At 38.0% G+C, this 9196-nt stretch overlaps 1 long non-coding RNA gene across 1 annotated transcript; it reads left to right on the top strand.

Annotated features, from left to right (window-relative positions):
- The first annotated feature begins 2153 nt into the window (after positions 1-2153).
- Positions 2154-8565, top strand: LOC148054876 (uncharacterized). Its single transcript, XR_015706658.1, has 3 exons — positions 2154-2200; positions 6242-6287; positions 8350-8565. It is a non-coding gene; the product is annotated as an uncharacterized LOC148054876 (long non-coding RNA).
- Positions 8566-9196: the final 631 nt, after the last annotated feature.

Raw genomic sequence — 9196 nt, 5'->3', positions numbered from 1 at the left:
TATTTACCAAAACAGACCATCAGCTATACACAATTATGCTTTTGATTCTGTAAAAAGATGATCTAAATGTGTTCCGTATTGTACAGCTTTCCCATGCACTTATTTTTTATATTATTTTAAAATATCCAGCATGGTCTTGCCACTGTATTTTTAATAGTATTTTGAGTAGATAAGCTATTTCCTTACTGACCTCTATATTTTGCTGAGTCAGGTCTTTGCGCTCAATTGCAGTGAACAGGGTAACAATTCCTCCTAGTACTAAGCATTTGGCTCTTTAAAAATAATTATGAAAACTTGAAATTTTTACGTTTTCAGTTTTCTGTCAGATTCAGAAAACAAGAAGTAGTTTTCCCAAATAAACCTTTTCTACAAGGCTTCTTTGCTCAGAGAGCTTTGTAAACACAGCTTGTAGGGAGAAGCAGCGCTATAGGACTGAGTTTGGTTAAGACATCAAAACCCACAATAAAATTAAATAATTAACTGGGAAGATGGATGCATTTCAGAAGATGTAAGAGCGAGGAATGCCTTCTGCCTGCACTGAAACTGGTAACACAACAAGTTATTGCTTATTTAACTCTGCGCAGAACCAAACAGAATGAAATACTCTCACAAAATAATCTGGTATTAGAAGGCTAGATTCTGATTGTTATTAATGGACCTGGGACCAGCCTCTGGTACGACTGCATATTCCTCTTCTAAACCAGCATTAAATCACATATTCAGAGTCAAAGACCTTTCACTTAGGCAGCTCTTTATCTGGTATGATTTGTTTCAACTCTATAGATTGTTCACGGATTTAAATTGAGTTATAACGTTGCAGAGTTGATCTCACCAAACTTGGTGTGTCTTAATTCATGTTTGCAGTGAATGTCTGCTTTAAATCTTGGCGAATAGCACATCTTTGAACATAACCGTGACTGAAAGTCAAGGTCGAATATGAAACTTTAACTTTTTATGTTTTTGGTAGTAACAGCTATGAACTCTTCAATGTATGCTACTCTTTGTCAAAGACACGGTGTTTTATTTTTTTTCAGCTTTTAAATAGACCTGATTTTTGCTTGTACAAGGTGCCTTTTTCAATCTACTTCTCCATGATGCAATTCATTAAAATAATATTAAGGGGCAAATCTGGATGCTTGTTTCTTTGACTATGCAACCTGTAACCACAATGAGGGCATGCAGATAGATTAGCAACGTGAAAACAGAGGTGTGAGTTTGTGCTGTAAAAGTGGCAGGTGCATTGCATGACTACAAAGGGAAACTGCTCTGTTTGGGGAGTCTGCCATAAACACAACGGCCTAAGCAGTAAGGGTTACAGTGAGCTCATATTTATTTTAATATTGTTTGCTTTTTTGCTCAAATAACTCCCTGGATTATTTTGACCTCAAATGTTCATTTCAAAAAGGTGCTTATCTGTAAACACCACCTGCGTGGTAGAGCACATCATGAGCCACCGCTGCCACTGTATTGCTTTCTTATCATTCATAATGTGAAAATTTGATTGCCCATGCAGCCAGCCTGCGGGCTGCCAGGCCCTGCAGATGGCAGACACATGTGTGCACAACATTTGCATTTTATAGCTCTGATGAGAACAGTCACTAAAATGAAGGCTTTTCCACCGCTGTCCCTATCTTGGTACAAATTGTCTCTTTTTAGTAGTTGTTTTATCTCTGTCCCTGTAATTTCCAGATGATACTGTTTTTAAATATTTGTGCTTAATTTTGGCATTGATAAGCAGTTGGCCCACCCATTGGATTTTCCCAGAGCCAACATTTTCTTGGTGTTATCTAGTGGTTTAATTCATTTTCTTCCCTCTCTAGAGAAGGATTAACTTTTGTTTTGTCTTATCTGTTATTGTCTTTGTGGTGAAAGTAACTTCTCCAATGTAATTCCTTATTTTGTGTTATTTTAGGTTTGTGTGGGTAGATGGTCGAGTCAGAGGTTAAAATCAACTCTCCTTCTCATGCCTGTGGTGCCTTAGGGATATGCAGTCACCTCACCCTTGTCAAGGCACAGAGACAGTGAAGCGCACCTCTGAAGATGGGTGAGAGCTGGAGCAAACCTACATTTCATACCATGTAACTGTGTCTGCTTTGGTTTGGGTATCACTATGCAGTGTTTCTAGAGTGAGGGTTTCCAGTGGTTTATCATCCGGACATTCAAGCACCTCCAATGACTTGTCCAAAGATATTTAGAACTGGTAAGGACATAACTGGATTAACACAAAACCAGCTTTTTCCATTGTCCTAGTTCTGAATAGGCAAATGGTTGAAACTCTTTGGGTACCAAAGGAGGAGGGATATGAAACTCTTCAGACAGCAAAATATGCAAAGCTCAGCCCGTTTTCATTTAAGCAGACTAACTCACTGAAATATTTTCTATCTCTTTTGGCTCTTGAAAAACAGTTCCAATAAAATCGCAACTTTGGTCATTAAAAATAAAAGCTTTGCCTATTTACGTATTTGTTCAAATACCCTTTCAGGTATGACATATCAAACACACAAGAAGGGTCTTTCTTTATATTACTTTCTGTACAGAGGAGTCATACCAGTCATGTAGACTTGAAGAGACAGCAGTTTCCACAGGTTCTGTTACATAAAAATATAAGGAGAGTGATCACACCAAAGGTCTGCCTACCTCAGTCCACTCTCTCTGACAGCATCCATAGGCAAAGAGCAAGAACAGAACAAGCACAGATCATTTCCCCACTCCAGCTCTCTTAGCTTCTGTCCGCTCTCAGCTTCAGATGTGGTTTCCATGATTTAATAACCCTCCGTGGATTTTGATTCCATGAACTTGTCTAATTTCCTCTTAAACCAGTGTAAACCTTTAGCATCTACAATATCATCATTCATGATTTTATAGACCTTGTCACTACCCTTGTCGGCTGCCTCTCTTCTGGAAGAGTCCGAGCTCATTTGATGGTTTCCCATGTGGGAGCTGAGAATGATTGCCACTTTGTCATTCTTCAGATCATTTCCAGTTACAGAAAGAAGAAATGTCACAGGTGACAGAATAGATCATCTAGCAATTTTCCCATGTGAATTATTCTATCCTGGGAAATGGGAGATGTATGATTATCTTACATGGATCTGATCAACTCATAAAAATCCTGAAACAACTTTTTATCCAGCTTTCTAGCTCCTTCATGATATAATGATTAGACTATGGGTATTGGACTTTAAATTGTTGTTACATGAATGTCTCAGCCATCAGAGGAATAGTACAGTTTTGTATGTACAGTGTTTACAGGATTGAGAAAATTATCTTTTACAGTGCATTTTATGGGTTTTCTTGTTATTGGGTCAAATAGAGAGATCATTCTCAGAGAATAATATCTAATTCTTACTATAGTTCTGACGAGATTGTAAGGAGTACTGCTAGCATAACTGTATTCAGGAACAAACGGATTAAACAAAGTATGAGTTGCCAGAGCAGATAATGGTTCTGTCCCCTTGACCACATTCTGTTCTGTAGAGATACAGGGAATCTAACCACCCAAGTGTTCTTTTATACTTCAAGTGACCATTATTTACACACCTAAATAATATTTTAATCATCTCACTGAGGACTTTGAATATCATAATTATACCCCCAGGTTTAAATCTGGGTTTAAAGTTTATTTTAATTGCTAGCACTATAGAAGTTAAATAAACGCCTGTCCTTAAAGCAGTGTGTACAGTCTTACATATTTGGTATAGAACTTGCTATTGTGTTCCTTCTCCTTTGAAAAGAATAAAAACAATTTTAAATTAGTACAAGGGTATGAAGAAACCAAAGGCTGTAAAACTGATGGCACCACGAATAATAGCTCCCATCAATATGTTCTGTTAGAAGTGAGTCTACACAAACTGATGCAGACAGTTATGGTCTGGCCTATCTTCTGGCCTAGCCAGCCATAAACCACATCTTCTTTGGAAACAATGTAGATGCACTAATATAAACCCAAGGAAAAGTGGTGGCTTTAATGTGGCTACCCGGGTTTTGGTCTAAAGCAGGCTTATGTCTAGTCAGGTTCGTCTCAGGGTGGAACAAACATGATTGTCTGCACTTGTTGTTTAGATGTGTCAACATGTTGTCAAGAGATCACAAAGTAAAGGGTATGACTGGGTCAGAACCAGCACTCTAGCTTTTTGTATCCACAAGCCTTTAGGGTAACTAAAATCAAACTAGCATTTTGTGATCGGGTGCATTTACACGAAAAAAAAGTAGAAAATGGCTAAGTTGAGGTGCCTGACCACGGTTAATTCTTTTACTCTTAGTCCTTTTCTTTTTTGCTATCTGCAAGTGACTTTTTTTTTTTTTTTTAAATAAACACAGTAGAGAAAATAAAGTCAGGAGGAAGGAAATACGCATATCTGTCAACAACTTTGCATTGCTGTAGTAAATGCAACGTGATAGTTCTAGCATCCACTAGAAGGGCATCACATTTGCTGCTGAGAGTATGATCACTCATTTTTATGGGAGAAAACAGGAGCTTTTCCCTATGTTAAGTTCTCATTTTCTTAATCTCATTCACTGGCTGGTACCAGTCTTCACAAATTGGACAATTTTCTTTTCAAGTCATGCATGGATGTACATTCTGATTCTACCATTAAATTTAACGGAAAAAAATTTGACCCAACCATGTCAGCACCTTTTTATGAGTAAAACCCCAGAGTCTCTTATTCAAATCTTGGTAGCTTATGAGTTTATATGCAGCTTTGGTAAGGGCTTTCAAATAAGTGAATGTATTTTAAAACAGTATTTGTCAGAATTCTGTATTATTACATTTTTCCAATTCTGTTGATTTTTATGTAATCTTCTCATTTCCTCCCTCTGGCCTGTAAAAATGATCCTCGCTGCTATGCTTCTCATATAGCAAAAACTGGCCAACTTTAGTTCAAATAAGCTATTTGACTGACTCTATCCTGAGAGTGTCCCCATGCCAAAAATTCACTCAATAATTATTTGTGTCTCCTAAATCTTCTTTCCCTCATTTTTTCCACTCAATTGAAACCCTTTCTTGACCTAGATATGTGCCTTAATTTAACACAGTTTCCTTGTACGCTGTAGTTGCCCTCGACCTTGTATACATTTTCTTTTCTTCTGTATAACATGTAGACAGTCTATACACAGCATGCTAAGAAGGATCCTTATGGCTTGCCTTTCTACAAAATAAACACAAATTACAATACAAGCCCCTAATTAAGTCCCGTAGCATAAAAATGCCCCCAGCCCTCATCTGGAGAGCTTTGCCTTGTGCTTTTCTAGGGGTGGGTAAAGGCTAAAGCTTAAGGAAGCAGAGCTCATCAATGGGTAACACCATCTCTCTGACATGTAAATGCAGACCAACATCACTCAAATGCTTTTGGGCTTTGAGTAGTCGTCCCACATGTATATTCCCATTAAAAAAAAACCCAAAAACCACAGATGGAGTAAGCCCTCTGAGAATTTGCAGGTAACAAATACACAGAGTTGTTAAATTTACTCTAGCGCTACGAACCATACTGCCAACCCTCATTCAGTTTTCCTGCTTCTCCCAGCATGAGCAGTAACAGCCATGGGTCAAACGTGTGTTAATATTATACACACAGACTAAAATCAGAGTGGGTACAGCTTCTTTTCTACTGAAAAAAACCTCTAAAATACAGTTCTCTGATCCTTTAGGATCCTTTGTGGGAGAATTCAGAGGTCTCCATCCCCTAGGAAATAATTGCCTATCATATTGCCCTAAATCTGTTGCATAGATTGAACCCATGAAACTAAGTTGCTGCAATTAATTTAATAAACTTAAATAACCTTGCATATGATATACAAGTTATTAATAATATTTTGTAATAAATGTGCATTTTCAGGTTCAAATGAAAAAATTACAGGTTTTTTTAAGCCCTTTTTTTTGAAGTTACTTTTTTTCCAAAGTTTAACCCCAGAAGTTACAAACTCTTTGGGTGATAAATTTCTTTATTTAAATGTATTTATTTATTTTAGTAAAGAATTGTAGTTTCATTGCATTTGTTGAGTTTTTATATTTCAAAACACAAAATCTTTACTGAAGCAGTTCCCCCAAAAAAGTAGCGAGTTAGTTACTTAACAGAACTCCTCTAAGCATGGTAAAACATTAAGATTAATTTTTAAAATAATTGGCTTTTTTCTGCAGCTCTGTTTATTACATTTATTGCCGTAAATTACATTTATTGTATTTTCATACATTTCCAGTTCCCTTATTTAGTTGAATACTTTCCTTCTGTTTCCTTTTCAGGAGCGGATACCTACAGTCCCCAGAGAGCATGTGGGCCCCATAAGTAGTAAGTACTCACTGTGTAAGTCCTTAGGTCACTATGGCCCCTGCCCCAAAGTGCTCAAAGTGAATAATAGTGCAATATTAAACAGTGGCACCCTAGAGCTATATATTTTTGTGCTTCACATGATCCTAAATGAGTGACCCCATGGACTTAGATGACTTCTATTAGCTGAGGGACATCTTTCAAGGAGCAGATGACTCCCTGTTCATTGAACAGTAGTTTGGCAGCTCACCTATGGGCAATGTCTTAATCTCTCCAGTTAACTTGCATCTGGGTCCGTGGAGAACACAGCTTTATTCACACAGCCATAAGACTCTCTGACTTACAATCTGCTCCTGCAAGATAACCTTTTCTTAATTGGGTGTGTTGTGGGCTTTTCTTTGGCCAATGACTCTAGCTATCACTTTGCAGCCTGCCTGAAAAAGGGCCTAGAACCTCTTAATGAACACTTTGTCTAGTCTTCCTGTCTCCTCTGTCACTGAATGACTAATTACTAATTTCCAGCTATGAATAATTTACATTACATCCTACTTCTTAACCCCAAGGGTATTTCCTAGAATTTATGTGCCTTAGATTTCTGCAGACGTCTTCATGCTCCTGTGAAGGCTGCACTGAACACCTGCCTGAAATAAACAGCAATTTTCCAAACAACTATTTTTAAATAGTTGACATCAGTCATAGAAATTAAGAAATTCATCTCTGAGTGCTCTGCTAAGTCTAATGTGTCAGACTGTTCTTTTTTCTTAGATAGGATTCTTTCAAAATTTCTGGTTTCCCAAACAGCTAAGTACCTGCACTTCCCCACACACTAGTTCTTCACTAATCCTCTAGTCTTCCCCCGAAACCTCTCTGCAGAGCCTGGATTGTGGTTATTGCAATAGATGTTCTGGCTGCTACCAGCCAACCTGGTTATTGCATTATGCTTTTTATCATAATAATTTCTAGTGATCTAGGCTGACTATGAACGCCCAAGGGGATGTTTTTCCAAACATGTAATTATTCTCAGTTTGCCACTTCAATTGCCAGGACTAAACCCCTGGCCGGTCTCTTGATTAGTTAGAATTAGAGCCTGTGGCTCTGTGCTGTTGATCCCTCTTGCCTGCCTGACCTAAATTCCATTGTACACCTGCCATTATGCATTTGCTTAAATCTGGAACAAATTCTGGTACTTGATGTACTGCCAGTCTCAGTTTTTAATTTGGGGAGCTGACTGGGTAAGGTAATTTGTCTCTGCTTCAACTTGTGGACCTGCCACAGAACCACTGTTCACATGCTTCTGAGTCAACAAAGCTCACCGGGATGGAGGGCAGGTCGGAGGGTGCAGCCTTTGCCCAGCACTGCTCACTCCTCACGTGTGCAACAGCACACGACTGCTTCAGATACGGCTGCTCGTGATGCTGCTCCTGCTTTCGGCTGGCACTCTGTACACAGGAAAGTCTGAACACGTAAAGTGAGCACAACACTCAGAGAGACGTTGTGGATTAAAAAAAAAATACCATGGAACAAATACCTTCTGTAGAAGTCATATTTTAAAAAGACCAGTGTAGTTCAAAGTAAAAAGAAGTTTCTTGGAGAAATATGCTCACTGATTCTAAGTAGTTGTGCTTAGTTAGAAAGGATTTGTAGCCTTATTGCAATTTTTTTCTGATACATGATATAATCAATGTTTTGCTCTTACAAATAATAACATCATAAACATTATCCAGCCAAAGCCTTGGAACAAACTGTGCCTCAGAGGCAGGAGCAGCTAATGTACTTTCAACAGCTGGCAACAGCTCTGGGGCTATGAAGTAGGGAGGTGCAGTTCTTGCCACCTTCAGGTGAAGCTGTAGAATAGTTTTTTTTTTTACTTCTGTAACTCAAAGTGATATATCTTTAGGGCAATTGGTCAGAAATCTGACACAGCCCAAAATTAGTGAACACTAGAACATTTTGGCCCAAAGAAGTTGGTCAGAGCCATAACTATAGTTTGACTGGAAAACCCCAGAGTATACACCAGTCCTATCCAGCACAGCATTTGACACTGCTGCCCTCTAAAATAGGATCTTTTGGGATGTTCTTGCAGCTCTATCACAGCCGATGAAGCATCTCTGCTTCCAAGCAGGGCAGAGCTCTACTCTTCATTTTCACAAGACAACAACATGGACAAAATGATGGGCCAGTTACTGAAGTGTAAATAATTCTGGACACCTGGAGATCCACGCAAGATGTGGAGCAACTTATTCTTGGAATTAGGCACATGAACTCTGCCAAAATCCCATTTGGGTGTCTAAATCCTTGAGTCGATCTGAGCAAGGTGATACGATGATCTGAGATGTCTAGAATTTAAAGACTTCCTCTATTCTTGGAATACCTAAAAACCATCAGATTCTCCTTTTCTGGTAAGAAAAAGATTATCTCCAATATGAGATTTTATTTTAATAAAATCTATGGAAATGTACAAACTGGAGTAGTTTAATTAAAATCAGGACAACGGGAAGAGTTTCCATGTCGCCAGAAATTTTCATGGCTCAAACTGAATGAAACACATATTAATTAATCACTGCAACATATAAGTTCAAACAATGATGCAACCATTGACAGAAAAAATTAAGAAAAGTTATCAGGACAGATAATAAAATGAATTATCGGTGTCAATGTGCCATCAGTAGTTTTTCGGGTAACTATAAATCTAAAATGTTTCCTTGTGTTCCAAGAATGTGAAATTATACAGAAAAGTACATCTCAATATTGTAGGTAGCACTGGAGACTGGAATTAAATCTTCAATGGCTCCATTTGAAATGTTCATCATCAAAAATAAAGAGACAAGGAAATAAATACTTTTCAATTGTTTGCTATTTGGGTAGGGACTTCGTCTTTCTACATGTGTGTACAGTTCAAAGCTCATTTTGGGTGTGACTATCCTTTTAAA

Source organism: Nipponia nippon, unplaced genomic scaffold, assembly GCF_047370975.1.
Source record: "Nipponia nippon isolate SJK-2023a ecotype South Korea unplaced genomic scaffold, ASM4737097v1 scaffold_3, whole genome shotgun sequence".
In the NCBI taxonomy this organism is placed as follows: domain Eukaryota; kingdom Metazoa; phylum Chordata; class Aves; order Pelecaniformes; family Threskiornithidae; genus Nipponia; species Nipponia nippon.
The sequence above is the reverse complement of the archived record's forward strand: the minus strand, read 5'-3'. Positions and strand labels throughout refer to the sequence as shown.